This window comes from Pelobates fuscus, chromosome 3 (assembly GCF_036172605.1).
Source record: "Pelobates fuscus isolate aPelFus1 chromosome 3, aPelFus1.pri, whole genome shotgun sequence".
NCBI classification, from domain to species: domain Eukaryota; kingdom Metazoa; phylum Chordata; class Amphibia; order Anura; family Pelobatidae; genus Pelobates; species Pelobates fuscus.
The window spans coordinates 389,814,140-389,831,661 of NC_086319.1; positions in this window are offsets into that span (position 1 = coordinate 389,814,140).

The window sequence follows — 17,522 nt, forward strand, 5'->3', positions numbered from 1 at the left end:
TGTGTGATGCACTTGTGAATGTTCTGTGGTTTATCCAGCACTGTGTCCTTGACACTCATCATGCCTTGTGACAGATCCATCTGTATAGACTTGAATTGCTGGTTCGCCTGTTTGCCTTTATTTTCCTGTCCGAATGCCCCTGTTCGTGTGATTCTGGAATACCGATTGAAACTACCGAACAGACGGCCACCCAGGAGAGGAGTGTGCTGCTGGTTAACCTCTTGGCCCCAATTAGAACGTTGTGGTTAACTGCAGACACCTCTCCATTCCATTTTACGGGTAGTCGTCGTTCGTATGCCGACCATGAGGCGGCGGACATTTTGGGACACGAGGAGAATCAGCGGTGTTCGGTGCAAATCCTATGGAACTAAAAACGGAAACTTTATCTATCGAACACCGCTGGAAGTTGCCGCCCGCCTTCTATTTTGTCGAGGCGTACGAACACCGGTCAGTTCGGGAGTTTCTAACATTCGTATGGACTTTACCCAGATAGCCGTCCCATGAAGTCATTCGTATACCGAAGGACTGGTGAAGGACTTTGACTCCATGGCGATTGAACTAGGTACATCGGATCTAAGTGCTATTCTGTAGAAATAGGCACTCAGATCCAGGCTATCTGGGGATACGTTACACAAACCATATTCATTCGGTATTTCTGTATTTATGTATTTTACTGTATTTTTCTTATTGTATTTTAAAATGGCGATTGTCTCTATCCTGGGAGATAATTAGGTTTCTTCCCAATTATCTCCGGGATAGAGAAGAAGGATTTATGGGTAAGTGGCTTATATTGAAGCCACTGCGATTGGCTACTGTCCAATATGTTTTACAGTCTTCCACAAGGTCCCCTAGGGGAGTGTCCACCTTGTGGAGACCTGCATAAATACCAGGCAGGTAGCCCCCATTAAACACATTCCTGTTTGACCCTCAAGACGGAGCTTGGTCTCGTTTGGATACTGGATTTAACACCCGAGGAGGTACAATTTAACCAGGCAGTCCAGATAAGGCTGGCACACTTTGGCCCCAACCCTGCAGCAGATATTGTGGTTCAAGTGCAAGCAGCAGTAGCAGCACAACAGGCGCTCCAGGGAAGAGGAGCTGCAGCAGCAGAGGTACCCCATAATAATATTGAAAGGAGAAATGTACCGTTTGCTGCATTTAGAAATTTTGTGGAAACAGAGGGAGAGATTGACGGGTTCCTGGCTGATTTTGAAAGGCAATGTGCCTTACACCAGGTACCCGCAGAGGAATGGGTCACCATCCTCTCTGGGAAGTTATCCGGCCGGGCCAGTGAGGCGTTTCGGGCCATCCCAGAGGAGGAAATCACAAGTTACAGGGCATTAAAAGATGCCCTTTTGGCCAGATACGCTGTCACCCCCGAGGCATACGGCGGTGATTCCGGGACACCAACAAACAAGCTGGCGATTCCTATGTGGAGTGGAGTACACCGCACAGCAGCCCACTGGATGGCAGGGTGCCAAGCGGTAACTGGGGAAGAGGTGCTGCAAGTGTTTTTGTTGGAGCACTGTTTTGATCGTTTACCTGCAGGAGTCAGAGAGTGGGTTAGGGATCGCAAACCCGCTACCTTACCCGAGGCTGCTCGTCTGGCTGATGAATACACCGACGCACGGAAGTTGGACCAGGCAGCAACCAAGGTCCCTACCCGAGTGAAGTATAAACCGGCAGCACCTCCAACCACTACGGTGTATCACCCCCCGGCGCAACGCACCCCCACAATGCCACCAGCGAACAATTATGTTCAGCCAGCCCGATTCAACGCCCGGGATTACTCACGGCCTATCCGGTGCTATGGGTGCAAACAATTGGGGCACAAGAGACCAGAGTGCCCATTGAACAATTCTAACCAAGCTCAGTCGTGGAGAAGACCAGCCGGCGTAAATCAGCAGCCACCCCAGCCTTCCGCTCACTGTCTTGAGCAGGAGGAATTTTGGGGTATACTACATGAGGCGGATCCAGTACAAGCAGCCCAGCAGGACAACCGTCAACAGCACAGACAGACCGTTAAGCTGAATGGCAAAGTGGTCACTGGTTTGAGAGACACCGGAGCCACTATGACCCTACTCCAAAAGAACCTTGTTTCGGAACACCAACACATGGGAAATACTGTGGCAGTGAGGGTAGCAGAAGGCCCCGTGTTCCATCTACCTGTTGCCCGGGTTCATTTGGATTGGGGAGTGGGCTCTGGACATGTGAATGTGGGGGTCATGAAAGACCTACCTGCTGATGTTTTGCTCGGGAATGACTTGGCCCCCTTGGTTTCTGCTTATGCTCCAATGGGACCTGCTGATGTCAACCCAGTGACTACCCGGGCTCAGACCCGTGCTGCTGGAACCAGCCCACCTGCTGCTGAGACCCAGGTAAGACCTGATTCCCCGACTGGTACCCTGGAACCGACTTTTGTTAGCTGGGATTCCCCAGAGGAGTTTGGGCGGGAAACCCAGGCAGATCCAACTCTCCAGAAGTACAGAGACAGGGAAAATACTGGAGAGGAAGGAGTAGATGGGGAGCGGTATGAGTGGGTGGGGGACAGGTTATATAGAATCCCTAAGCCTTCCCAGAAAAGTGTTGCCCCTCCGCCGAATCGACAGCTGGTGGTGCCCGCAAAATATCGGCAGGAGATTCTGCGTATAGGGCATGATGTTCCGTTATCTGGACATCTAGGGTCCCGCCGCACAGCCTATAGGATCATGCAGAATTTTTTTTGGCCAAATTTTAATCAGGCTGTGCGGATATATTGCAGTACGTGTGACACTTGTCAACGGGTAGGAAAGCGGGGGCACCACACAAGAGCTAGGCTTATGTCTATGCCTATCATTGGGGAGCCCTTTGCCCGCATAGCCGTTGACATTGTGGGTCCACTGGCCAGGGCTAGTCCATCCGGTAAGAAATATATTCTCACCGTGGTGGACTATGCCACTCGCTATCCAGAGGCAGTAGCGCTGTCTAACATAGAGGCAGAGACAGTCGCTGATGCCCTGGTTAGGATTTTTACCAGGGTCGGGTTCCCTATGGAGATTCTCTCTGACCAGGGAACCCAATTTACCGCTGTGCTCACCCAGTAACTGTGGAAGGTGTGCGGCATTAAACCGCTGCTTAGCTCACCTTATCATCCCCAGACTAACGGTCTCTGCGAGCAATTTAATGGTACCCTCAAACAGATGTTAAGGACCTTTTCTGACACTTGCAGAGACTGGGAGCGATTCCTGCCTCATTTGTTGTTTTCCTACAGAGAGGTGCCCCAGGAATCTACTGGGTTCTCCCCCTTTGAGTTGCTGTATGGGAGAAGGGTCCGCGGACCCCTAGATCTCATTAGAGGCCACTGGGAGGGGGAGACAGAGCAGGAAGGGACCCCCATCGTGCCGTATGTCCTGGAACTCCGGGACCGCCTGGAGAAACTGTCTCTGATGGTAAGAGAGAATCTCCAGGTGGCCCAGGGGAGACAGAGGAGATGGTACGATCGGGGTGCCCGACAGCGGGTCTTCCAGGTTGGGCAGAAAGTGTTAGTGCTCAAACCTGTGAAGGCGAACAAGATGCAAGCATCTTGGCAGGGCCCGTATAAGGTGTTAGCTCAGGTGTGTGATACTACCTATCTCATAGCCAGCTGTTTAGATGAAAGGATCCAGCGATCCTTTCATGTGTGTATGCTAAAGGAGTATCAGGAGAGACCGGAAGATATCGCTGCAGTATGCGCCCCTGCTGCAGACAATACAGAGAGTTTACTCTTACCCGATTTGTTAGAGAGGGACTCCCAGACTGACCATACTAGCCTTGTACAGCTAGGGGACAGGCGACATTCTCCCAAGAGCCCGGCTACACCACCCTAGCTGTACATAAGGTAGAGACCCCTGGACAGAACCCCCTGCGACAGCCCCCTTACCGTATCCCTGAAGCAGTCCGAGAAGGAATACGGAAGGAGATACAGGAGATGACCCAGCTTGGGGTCATCAAACACTCCGATAGTGTAGTCCTGGTGCCTAAGAAAGATGGGACCACCCGGTTCTGTGCGGACTACAGGCGGCTCAACGAGCGGACCACCACTGACGCCTACCCGATGCCCCGGGTAGACGAATTATTAGAACGCATTGCCAGGGGACGCTATCTGACCACCATAGACCTGTGTAAAGGCTACTGGCAGATTCCCCTGGCCGAGGATGCTATCCCCAAGTCGGCCTTCGTCACCCCATTTGGCTTGTACCAATTTAAGGTCATGCCATTTGGGATGAAGAATGCCCCGGCTACCTTCCAGCGTATGGTGGATAGACTTCAGGAATTTGCTTGTGCATACCTGGATGACATTGCGATCTACAGTGGGTCCTGGGAGGAACACCTGGTGCATGTAGGGGTAGTACTGGACAAAATTCGGGCCGCTGGCCTGACATTGAAGCCAGAAAAGTGCCATTTAGGCATGGCTGAAGATCAATACCTGGGTCACAGAGTGGGGTGTGGGAGCCAGAGACCGGAGCCAGCCAAGATAGAGGCAGTAGCCAACTGGCCCACACCTATAACTAAGACTCAGGTGTTAGCCTTTCTAGGGACAGCAGGGTACTATAGACGCTTTGTCCCTGACTACAGCTCTATTGCTAAACCCCTGACTGACCTGACAAAGAAAAACCTCCCTAAGCAGGTCCTGTGGTCTCCAGATTGTGAAGCTGCGTTTCAAGCACTTAAACAGGCTCTTGTGAATGCCCCTGTCCTGGCTGCCCCAGTCCCTAACAAACGTTTTCTCGTCCATACAGATGCTTGCATGTATGGACTGGGGGCTGTGCTGAGACAGGTCGGGGAAGATGGAGGAGAGCACCTGTCGCATATCTCAGTAGAAAGCTGTTACCCCGGGAAGTGAGTTATGCGGCAGTGGAGAAAGAATGCTTGGCCGTGGTCTTGGCATTGAAAAGGTTAAGCCCTTATTTGTATGGACAGGAATTTTCCCTTGTGACGGACCACAATCCCCTTGTCTGGCTTAACCGGGTCTCAGGAGACAATAGTAGACTGCTGCGGTGGAGTTTAGCACTACAACCATATAACTTCACCATCAGCTACCGACCCGGTAAGCAGAATGGGAATGCAGATGGATTGTCTCGGCAAACCAACGTTCTTACTACCTCCTAGTCCGGTCATCCCCAAGTTGACCCGCCAAAGGGTCAAGCCGGGTCTGCCGGAGTGTAGCACAAGGGGGGAGCTGTGTGACAGATCCATCTGTATAGACTTGTATTGCTGGTTCGTCTGTTTGCCTTTATTTTCGCTGGATTTCCTGTCCGAAAGCCACTGTTCATGTGATTCTGGAATACCGATTGAAGCTACCGAACAGACGGCCACCCAGGAGAGGAGTCTGCTGCTGGTTAACCTCTTGGCCCCAATTAGAACGTTGTGGTTAACTGCAGACACCTCTCCATTCCATTCATACGGGTGGTCGTCGTTCGTATGCCGACCACGAGGCGGCGGCCATTTTGGGACACGAGGAGAATCAGCGGTGTTCGGTGCAAATCCTATGGAACTAAAAATGGACACTTTATCTACCGAACACCACTGGAAGTTGCCGCCCGCCTTCTATTTCGTCGAGGCGTACGAACACCGGTCAGTTCGGGAGTTTCTAACATTCGTATGGACTTTACCCAGATAGGCGTCCCATGGAGTCATTCGTATACCGAAGGACTTTGACTCCATGGCGTTTGAACTAGGTACATCGGATCTGAGCGCTATTCGGTAGAAATATGCACTCAGATCCAGGCTATCTGGGGATACGTTACACGAACCATATTCATTCAGTATTTCTGCATTTATGTATTTTACTGTATTTTTCTTATTGTATTTTAAAATGGCGATTGTCTCTATCCTGGGAGATAATTAGGTTTCTTCCCAATTATCTCCGGGATAGAGAAGAAGGATTTATGGGTAAGATGGGAAGGGCTTATATTGAAGCCACTGCGATTGGCTACTGTCCAATATGTTTTACAGTCTTCCACAAGGTCCCCTAGGGGAGTGTCCACCTTCTGGAGACCTGCATAAATACCAGGCAGGTAGCCCCCATTAAACACATTCCTGTTTGACCCTCAAGACGGAGCTTGGTCTTGTTTGTGGGGGAATTATTATTGGGACAGCGCTTTCGTTATTTCTAGCTGTGGAAGGAGTTTGACTGATTTGCTGATCGGGAGTTGCCATGTTCGTATGCGCCGTTCGGGAGTTTTGACGATCGGTTGGATTAAATCTGTATTTCTGGAAAAGGGGATTATTCACTAAACGGCAGCTTCATCTACCTGGCGGTGAGTGTCGTAACAGGCCCCAACCTCCTTCCTTCTGGCTGGGCAGACTAGATGGGCCGAATGGTTCTTATCTGCTGTTACATTCTATGTTTCAGTCTCATGCTGGATATCAGGTGGAATCCTCCATTCATAGAGAGTAATTTCTGGGTCTTGCCATCCATGGTGACAAGTTCTTCTTTTGGCCCAGTTATTATTCCAGCTGGTAGGGCATATGTGTTGATGGCTTGGATCTTGCTAGATCTTGTTCTTTCATTTGCGCTGGGACTTCAGGGCCTATCTGACATTCTGGAGGTACTTGGATGTTGCTAACCTCTTTGCCTCTTCCTCGTGGTTTCCATGTGTTTGTGGTACCCACAGGTTTTTGCAGCTGTCCTCTACATCTTCTATTTGGCCTTCTGATACTTGAACTCCTTCTGTCCTGATCATCTTCCCTCTTTTTGCTATCATCTGCCCACACTTATCCAATGTGAATGGCATTCCAAAGTCCTTGCTGTATACTTTAGTTAGGTGCATTAGTGAGTCAATGTCCCACTCACTCTTGACATACAGCTTGATGTCATCCATGTATGATTGTAGCTCCACTCATAAACCTGTATCCATACCCACTCTTCATGATGATCTAACTAAGGGTGCTAAGTCCTATGCAGAACAGCATTTGGGATGGTGCATCACCTTGGTAGTTGCTACATTTACATTTGATGTTCATATGTGTTATTGTCCTGGATTAAATAGATAGATAGATAGATAGATAGATAGATAGATATGCTGAAAATTGTGGTGAAGCCAAATATGATAAAAACATTTATATATATTAAAGGGACACTGTAGGTACCCAGACCAGTTCAGCTCATTGAAGTGGCCTGGGTTCAATGTCCCATGTCCCTTAACCCTGCAATAGTAATTATTGAATTTATTGAGAAACTGCAATAATTACTATCCAGGGTTAGCTCCATCTCTAATAGCTGTCTACTAGACAGCCACTAGAGGGACTTCCTGGTTTGAAATGGATCTTTGGTACGGTATATGATGCTGGATGTCCTCAGATTTGTTTTCCCATATGAAAGCATAGAATAATAATTTCCTATGGGAAAATCCAAATGCAAGCCTGACACAGCGCCAAGGGACATCGCTGAATTCAGCGCCATGGGAGGAGGGGCGCGAGGGAGTAGGGCACTATAGGATTCTATAGTGCCAGGAAAACAGCTTTAAAAATAAAATATGAAAATACAAAATGTCCTGTTGCTCGTTAGCTTCATATTGTAAGAAGAACCTAGTATTACAGTAATTCCAAGTAATCATATTACCACAATTCTTCCAGAATTGCCATCTCAAAATGTGAATGAGCACAGACAGGTAATGTGTTTCAGACTTCAGCTTGTATTTAAGCAAGCAAGCAATGGTCATAAACAGAAAAAAGGAATATCTGACACATCTATAAAGTAAAATGAACAAATAACAGTGTAATACCACTTTAAAAACTAACACATGGAAGGGACAGGGGGGGAAATTGGCACATGGAGGGACTGAGGAGGACTGACACATGGAGGGACGGGGGGAGTTGAGACACGAAATAGGCTGGGAGGCTTTACACATGGGAGGAACTGGGGGGGTGATTGATACACATAGAAGGGACTGGAGGGAAATTGAGACAAATGAAATGGACTGGGGGGGAGACACATGGAAGAGACTGGGGTCAAACTGACACATCAAAGTGACTGTGGGAATTGAGACAAATGGAGGGGGGGGATGAGACACATGGGGGGATGAGACACATGGAGAGGGGGAATGAGAAACATGGAGGGACATGGGGGGAATTGAGACACATGAAGGAGAGGAGACTGGGGGAGTGATTTACACATGGAGGGACATGGGAGGAATTGAGACACATGAAGGAGAGGAGACTGGGGAAGTGATTTACACATGGAAGGGACTGGGGGGAATTGAGACACATGAAATGGACTAGGGAGATTGGCACATGGAAGGAACTGGGGGGAACTGAGACACATGGAAGGGCTGGGTGGGGATGAGACACATGGCGGGACAGGGTAATATTTGTACTGGGGCCAGTGATTTCTAGTTTCACCTCTGGGGGGAGTAGGTATATATATATATATTTATACATACATAGCGATAAGCGGCCAGGCCCCTTATAGCTGTATCGGCTGTACACCCCTGATGGTGGTCCTGTCCACTTTAGCACACTGTAGTGGTTATGGTGCGTAGACTATAGCTTTTAATAACACCCTCTCCCATGGCTGGTTACTACCCCCCGGGTACAGCATCTTGCATATCTCGATCAGAAAAGGTACAGAAAAAAACTAACTAAATGAAGCTTACTTTCACACGTGTCTTAAATAAATGGCACAATAACTACTATGTCGAAATAATAGTGCTATCAGAATGCAGAGATTAGCATAATTAACGTAGATGTAAAATAAATGATTCAAGTTTAAATCCTTCCTACCGGTTTAAAACATTGGGCATCGGACTGTTCGTGCTTTATTCTCTTAACATCCTGCTTTTTCTTAACAAGGCTCTAGGTGTCACTAATGTCCTAAATCCCAGTTACAGAATATTAACACCGTTATTTACTAAAATCAGAATTCAGAATGGATGTCAAATTTAAGGCCAAAATAGCCGAATTGAAAGAAATCTCTAAATTATCTATGCTACCAGTTTGATTACTTAGGCATTCAATTGGAAATTCACTTTAAATACACTTTTAACCCCTTAAGGACCGGACTTTTTTTGCGATGTTGTACATTTGCGACCAGGCATCCTTTTGACACTTTTGTGGTGTTTGTGTTTAGCTGTAATTTTCCGCTCTCTCATTTACTGTTCCCATACAAATTATATATTGTTTTTTTCAGGACAAAAGGGGCTTTCTTTACATACCATTATTTATATAATCTCATGTAATTTAATTTTTAAAAAATGAAAAAAATATGATGAAAAATTTAAAAAAATACATGTTTTTTTACTTTTATGTGAAAAATCTTTTATTCATCTACAAAAGCGAATGAAAAAAACTGCTAAATAGATTCAAAATTTTGTCCTGAGTTTAAAAATACCCAGTGTTTACATGCTTTTTGCTATTTTTTTGCATGTTATAGGGCTATAAGTACAAGTAGGATATTGCGGTTTCAAAACATACATTTTTAAAATGTATCAATAGTGACATTGTAACACTATTATCTGTCATAAATCGCTGAATAACACCCCACATGTACATATTTTTTTTAAAGTAGACAACCCAGGGTATTCAATATGGGGTATGTCCAGACTTTTTTAGTAGCCACTTAGTCGCAAACAATGGCCAAAGTTAGCGTTCATATTTGTTTATGTGTGAAAAAAGTAAAAAACTAAATTGAACGCTAATTTTGGCCAGTGTTTGTGACTAAGTGGTTACTAAAAAAGACTGGACATAACCCAAGGTATTGCAAATGGGGTGTCTTCTTTTGCAAATGGTATGCCATCATGGGGGTAATTCTCATTCCTGGGCTACCATACGCTCTCAAAGGCAACGTAACCAACCTGGCCATTTTCAATGTAAAAATATTTGACCCATATATTTGACCCTGTAACTTTCAAAAACGCTATAAAACCTGTACATGGGGGGTCCTGTTCTACTCAGGAGACTTTGCTGAACACAAATATTAGTGTTTCAAAACTGGAAAATGTATCACAACAATTATATCATCAGTAAAAGTGCTGTTTGTGTGTGAAAAATGCAAAAAAAGTCACTTTCACTGACAATATCATCGCTGTGATATGTTTTACTGTTTTGAATCACTAATATTTGTGTTCAGCGAAGTCTCCCGAGTAAAACAGTACCCCCCATGTACAGGTTTTAGGGTGTCGTAGAACGTTACAGGGTAAAATACAGTGATAGCAAATTAAATTCTCTGTACTCTCGGCCTGGGTTGGCAGGCAGGTCCCTTAAATTGCAATCAATAAAAGAACTTAATTATGTAAAAATATTACATAAATACGCACGTAGAATTTAAATATATATGCATATTTATATATTTGAAGTCTACGTGTATATTTAGATAATTATTTATGTAATTTTGTATATGGACATATGAATTGTTCGCATTCTTTTTATTTATTTATATATACATAGATATATATACAATTTCATTCTAAGTGTATTTTGATATAAATATATATATATATTAATATCAAAATACAGTTAGAATAAAATTTCATATAGATATATAATTTTTTTTTAATTTTTATTATTATTTTTAATTTTTTTAATTTAATTTAAATTATTTATTATTCATATTTTATAATAATATATATATACAATATATATAGTTATTATATATATTATATATATACGTGTGTAAATTAATTATAAGTGTATTTTTATATTAATATATGTACATATTAATATAAAAATACACTTAGCATGACATTATATATATGATATATAGATATATATTATATAGGTATAATATATGTCTATATATCATATATATACACATATATTATAATATTTTTTTTTTTTATTAACTATAACTTTAATTTTTTTTTTATTTTACAGTTGCAGGGAGACTGCCTGTCAGCACAGACAGTCCCCCTGCAGGCAGAGACTAGGACACCTATTGTGACCATGTGGTCGCCCTGTTGGGCGATCACATGGCCACAGGGGTCCTAAACCGCCATGGGGAGACTGTCTGGGCTGCAGGCAGTCTCCCCACACCGGGAGCACCGCCGATCGCCGCCGGGGGAACGACAGCGATCGGGTAAGTACATTTTAAATTTAGGACGGTTCAGGACCGTCGTCGGTCGGCAAGTGAAAAATGCCGATGACGGTCCTGAACCGTCCAGCGTCCTTAAGGGGTTAATTCTCACTTTAGTAAAATAACTCTGTAAATATTAATCACCATCATGCCACTATTATTTTACTCCGCACAAACTGTTACAAATAATTGTAAAGGAACACTATAGAAAAAAATAATTATTCATGTATTCCTGACACTATAATGTTAAAATTATTTTGGGGTGGTTGCCCCGCCCCCAAACTTTCTTAAAAAGAATTTAAGCTTACCTTATTTCCAGGGCTCACACCCCTCTTGCCTCCCACCCCTCACCCCCCCTCCCCCCCCCCCCCCGGTTTCCCTACTTGGGTAGATGATCAAAATGTACAATCTCAGTCAAACCAATGCTTTCCCATAAGAAAGCATTGTGAGGCTAATGCGCTTGCATGGCAAAATGCTGCGGTGCACAAATCAGCTTTTTCTTGTAGAGATGCATTGAATCTGTGCATCTCTATGAGGAATGTTCACGCTTCCATGCAGAGCATGGAGATGCAGAACGTCAGAACGCCAGTGCTGGACACTGTGCAGCAGGGATTCAAGAAGAACCTCTAGTAGCCATCTAGTGACTGCCACTATAGGTATTTCTCTGAAAGATTACATTATGATACATTACAACCTGTAATAGTTCTGGTGACTATAGTGTCCTTTCAGCCTTTGTTGGACACAGATACATTTATTACACACACAGTCAGATATACACACATATACTTTTATACACACTGTCGGGTAATACACATAAATATATTTACACACACACAGTTATACATACACACACACAAATTAATTAGTCACAATATGCATATTCGTAGCCACCCTCCCTGTTCCCACACCTCTTTGGTGCAGGATGGTGGTTACTCTGGGGTCCAGTGGGTGCTGGAGCTTGTTGTGTTTGATGGGGCTTCAGTTTTCTCTGCTCCATCTCATCCCTCTGAACCTGAACTGCAAGAACATGGGCTGGGTTCATTGCACAAATAAGTGCTCGACCGGGCTCCTCAGAGATTCTGCCCATCAGATGCCCCAATAGTGTGAGAGCCACGGCCATGCAGTGGGCCCCGATCTGCTCTACCATTTTTCTGCCCTGACCCCAAGCTATTCAAAGGTCCTGCTGCTCTGGATGCCAGCAAAATAGAGAGAGGAAGACCTGGTCGGTGATGCATTGCCCCCTTACCGCAGTCCTAGTTAAGAGATGCTCCGGGTGCTTCCCCTATGCCTCAGTCCTCAGAGACTCTCTTATAAGGCAAGTTAGGTGCCACATAATTAGAGAACCTGAGCATTATTTTAATGTGCCCACAGCCCACAGGTTGGCTGCTGGTGGAGGTCAATTGGGAGAGAAGGGAGACTCATGAGATCAGGTACTTATTGATAGCTCTCCCCAATGTGTAGGTAAGTCAGGACCCAGATAATCTCCTATCCCTTGCTTCCTGTTTCCTGCCTAAAATAGAAAATAAGTGGACCAATCTGTTTTGACTGTACTAGAGGTACTAGTAATAACTCTTATAGACTCTCGTCTGGTCATGAGGGGGTCCTGGATTCCATACAGCTGTTTTTGTTGTACCCCCTGATGGTGGCACTGACACCAACATTCTAGTGTACAAGCCTAGAGGTAGAGGATGTAAACAAAAAAAGAAACACAGACAATAAAAGCATGGCAAACAGACAACAAATCATGTTTTAATAATGAAGCAAAGTTAGCAGACGTATAATTAAACAGACAAATAATGACAGACTGCGCACAGTGTGAGTCCTGGGTTCCAGACACTGTAATTTTCTCTGGAGCAGACATTCTTAGGATATTATGCTTGACCTCTTCGCAATCCCGTTCTTTTTACTTAAAAAAAAACACACACAAAAAAAAAAACCCTTAACATTTATTTGAAACAACGGATGCATAGGCTAGCATTTAAAATATAAGTATATTTGTTTGTATAAATATCAGTAATGTCAAGTAGCATATCATAAATAGCTTTCATGTGCTACTATGTTGCCATTTTACAATAGATTTTACACCATCGTAATAAGCATCCTTTGTAGGCTTAGAGTAAATTCATGTTAGAGGCTTTTGAAGTACATTGAGAAAGGGCTGTTTACCTAAAACGTTTGGTGGGATTTTTTTTTGAGTGTCCATTAAATCTGGTAGCACCTATGTGCACTCGATAATCTGGTCTGCACTTGTTCTGTTTTATGATATAGCATGGATGTTTGAATTTATCCCACTATAAGAGAGCTTTAGTGGTCTGGAATCAGCTACATACACTAAACAAAATTATAAAGGCAATACTTTTGTTTTTGCCCCCATTTTTCATGAACTGAACCCAAAGATCATGAGGCCCATTGTTGTGCCATTCATCCACGACCATCATCCCATGTTGCAGCATGATAATGCACGGCCCCATATTGCAAGGATCTGAACACAATTCCTGGAAGCTGTAAACATCTCAGCTCTTGCATGGTCAGCATACTCACCGGACATGTCACCCGTTCAGCATGTTTGGGATGCTCTGGATTGGCGTATACGACAGCGTGTTCCAGGTCCTGCCAATATCCAGCAACTTCATCCAGGCATTGAAGAGGAGTGGACCAACATTCCACAGGCCACAATCAACAACCTGATCAACTCTATGCGAAGGAGATGTGTTGCACTGCATGAGGCAAATGATGATCACACCAGATACTGACTGGTTTCCGGACCCCCTGGACACATTTTAGAGTGGCCTTTTATTGTGGCCATCCTAAGGCACACCTTTGCAATAATCATGCTGTCTAATCAGCATCTTGATATGCCACACCTGTGAGGTGGATGGATTATCTCGGCAAAGGAGAAGTGCTCACTAACACAGATTTAGACAGATTTGTGAACAATATTTGAGAGAAATAGGCCTTTTGTGTACATAGAAAAAGTCTTAGATCTTTGAGTTCAGCTCATGAAAAATGGGGGGCAAAAACAAAAGTGTTGCGTTTATAATTTTGTTCAGTGTAGAAGGGATTTTTTTTTAATGATACTGCAGTATCTAATACCTCTATTTTTTTCATTTAAGGTTTGTATATGCCTTAAAGATGCTGTGGACTTTAACTCGGACAGACTCGTCTCCGGGCTGACGATTGAGAGTTACAGAATACAGCATCACGGTTGCAGTTGACCCCTAACAATTCGTCTCCTTAGCCCTAAGCCCACTTAAAACTACTTCCTTTAACCCTATGCAACCCTAAACTTAAGCCTAAACCCCTAACTGTTTCCCTGCCAACAGACTCTATAACCAAAATGTGAATAGGGGGCTATTACTCCGAAAATGTTGCATAAAGATAAGTAATATTAAAAAGAAATAATTTTATTTAAAGGAACACTATAGTCACCTAAATTACTTTAGCTAAATAAAGCAGTTTTAGTGTATAGATCATTCCCCTGCAATTTCACTGCTCAATTCACTGCCATTTAGGAGTTAAATAACTTTGTTTCTGTTTATGCAGCCCAAGCCACACCTCCCCTGGCTATGATTGACAGAGCCTGCATGAAAAAAAAAAACTGGTTTCACTTTCAAACAGATGTAATTTACCTTAAATAATTGTATCTCAATCTCTAAATTGAACTTTAATCACATACCGGAGGCTCTTGCAGGGTCTAGCAAGCTGTTAACATAGCAGGGGATAAGAAAATCGTAATTAAACAGAACTTGCAATAAAGAAAGCCTAAATAGGGCTCTCTTTACAGGAAGTGTTTATGGAAGGCTGTGCAAGTCACATGCAGAGAGGTGTGACTAGGGTTCATAAACAAGGGATTTAACTCCTAAATGGCAGAGGATTGAGCAGTGAGGCTGCAGGGGCATGTTCTATCCACCAAAACTGCTTCATTAAGCTAAAGTTGTTCAGGTGACTATAGTGTCCCTTTAACATGTTAGATAATAAAAAGGAATAATGGAATGCTAAACAATCTTAAAACAGGGACAGATCACATTGCTAACTGTACTATTTAATTATTGTGTTAGTCACCAAACCATAGTACGTAAAGCTTAGCTCACCCTTAACTGAGAATTTACCATCTGTTTTGTCCCTGGTTGGTCTTTAATTCACCATAAACCAGATCCTTTAAATTAGCCCAAGGGAACGAAGTCGAGATGTCTATTAATACTACAAGGTATGATACGGACATCTTTAAACTGCACTGCAGTGGTCTATACAATACAACTAACAATAATGTGTGTTTAAATAGAAATGAATCTAATTTGTGTAAATAAACACTTTGCTCTTGTCCTGAATGAGTAGCACAATTATAAAAATGTAGGAGCAGTTCATGAAGTAATGTAAATATTTTCTGGAATGTCCTCTGTCACCATGCCATGCTCCCAGTAATGCTTTGTACAACCCAGGTGTCAAAGTACCATTTTAGAGGCTGTGAGATAAGGATTTTATTTGTCTTTAGCTTTGTATTGTTTCCTGTCTGCTTATTTATTCTTGTTGGAGAGATTGTATCTCTAAGTAATATAATTAATTACAAGACTAAAACATCTCTCTCCCAACAGCTCTTGGATAGCATAAAGCGACGCGATCATGAAAAACTCTCAGGCAGAGGCGTAACTAGAAACCAGGGGGCCCCGGTGTGAAAATTGCCCTTGCCCTCTCCCCCATACGTCTGCCGCACACATGTAGACACACACATAGACACACACATACAGGCACAAATACACATACACACAGACACATACATACACATACATACACACAAACAAACACATGCATACAGACACACATACACACAGACACATACAGGGCAGGACTGGGGAAAAAATTAGTCCGGGGCACTTTTTTATCCCACGACCCACTAAGAAGGTGGTGGGGCAGAGAGGGTGTGTTTTGTCATCACTAATGACAAACACGCCCCATGTCAAAGTGAGCATGTTGGTTCAATGCTCTTCCAGACCATGTGCAGCGCTCTGCTGAAGAGCTCTAGCATGAGAAAAAGCCCTGTATTTGTTCTGCACAGTGCAAGCAAATGTAATAACATGCTTGCACTGTTTCCTTTCAACTTGTCTCTGGTTGTCTCTATAAATGGATACCAGGAGACAAAAGGGCCAGGAAAGAGTATTGTGCATGTGTTTGGAGCCTGCTTGTGTGTAGAGTGGGATTGCGCGTGTGTAGAGTGAGCTGATTGTGGTGTGGTATTGTGTAATAAGGTTGCATTTAGTTGTGTTGTGTTTGTGGTGTAATGTAATGCAGATGTGGCTAGGGGCTGTAGAGAAAGTGTGTATAGGGGATGTAGCAAGTGTGTGCATACAGGCTATAGTGTGTGTGTGTGTGTGTGTGTGTGAATAGGTGATGTAGTGTTTGTAGAAAGTGTGTGTTTAGGGGTGTAGTATGTGTTTGCTTACAAGGAATCTAGTGTGCGTGTGTATGGGGGATCCAGAGTGTGTATGTTAGGAGTGTAGTGTGTGTGTAGGTGGTGCAGTGTGTGTGTGTGTGTATAGGAGTTTAGTGTGTGTTTGAAGGACCCAGAATGTGTATAGGAAATCTAGTGAGTGTTCGTATATAACGGATTCAGAGTGTATATAGGAATCTAGTGTGTGTATGTGTGTAGATGATCCAGAGTTAGGTAAGGGATTTAGTGTGTGCCTGGAATGTAATATGTTTGGGGTTGCAGTGTGTGTGTGAGGGGTGCAGTGTGTGTGAGGGGTGCTGTGTATAATATATATTATATAAATATGTTTGGAAGTATTGTGTATGTGTGTGGTGCAGTGTGTTGGGAGGGGTTCTGTGTGTATGTGAAAGGTGCAGTGTGTGTGTGTAAAGGGGTGTAGTGTGTATGTGAGGGGTGCAGTTTGTGTGTGTGATGTGTGCTGTGCTGTTTGTGAGGAGTGCTGTGTGTGAGAGGTGCTGTGTGAGAAGTGCTGTATGAGGGTGCTGTGTGTGAGGGTGCTGTGTGTGATTTATGTGAGGGTGATGTGTGTGATTTGTGTGTGAGGGTGCTGTGGGTGCTGTGTGTGAGGGTGCTGCGGGTGATTTGTGTGTGTGGGTGCTGTGTGTGATGTGTGTGAGGGTGCTGTGTGTGATTTGTGTGTGTGGGTGCTGTGTGTGATTTGTGTGTGTGGGTGCTGTGTGTGAGGGTGCTGTGTGTGATGTGTGTGAGGGTGCTGTGGGTGATTTGTGTGTGTAGGTGCTGTGTGCGAGGGTGCTGTGGGTGATTTGTGTGTGTGAGTGCTGTGTATGATGTGTGTGAGAGTGCTGTGTGTGAGGGTAATGTGTGTGAGGGTGATGTGTGTGAAAGTGCTGAATGTGATGTGTGTGAGGGTGCTGTGTGTGATGGTGCTGTGTGTGAGGGGGCTGTGGGTGATGTTTGTGAGGGTGATGTGTGAGGGTGCTGTGTGTGAGGGTCATGTGTGTAAGGGTGCTGTGTGTGTTGTGTGTGAGGGTGCTGTGTGTGAGGGTG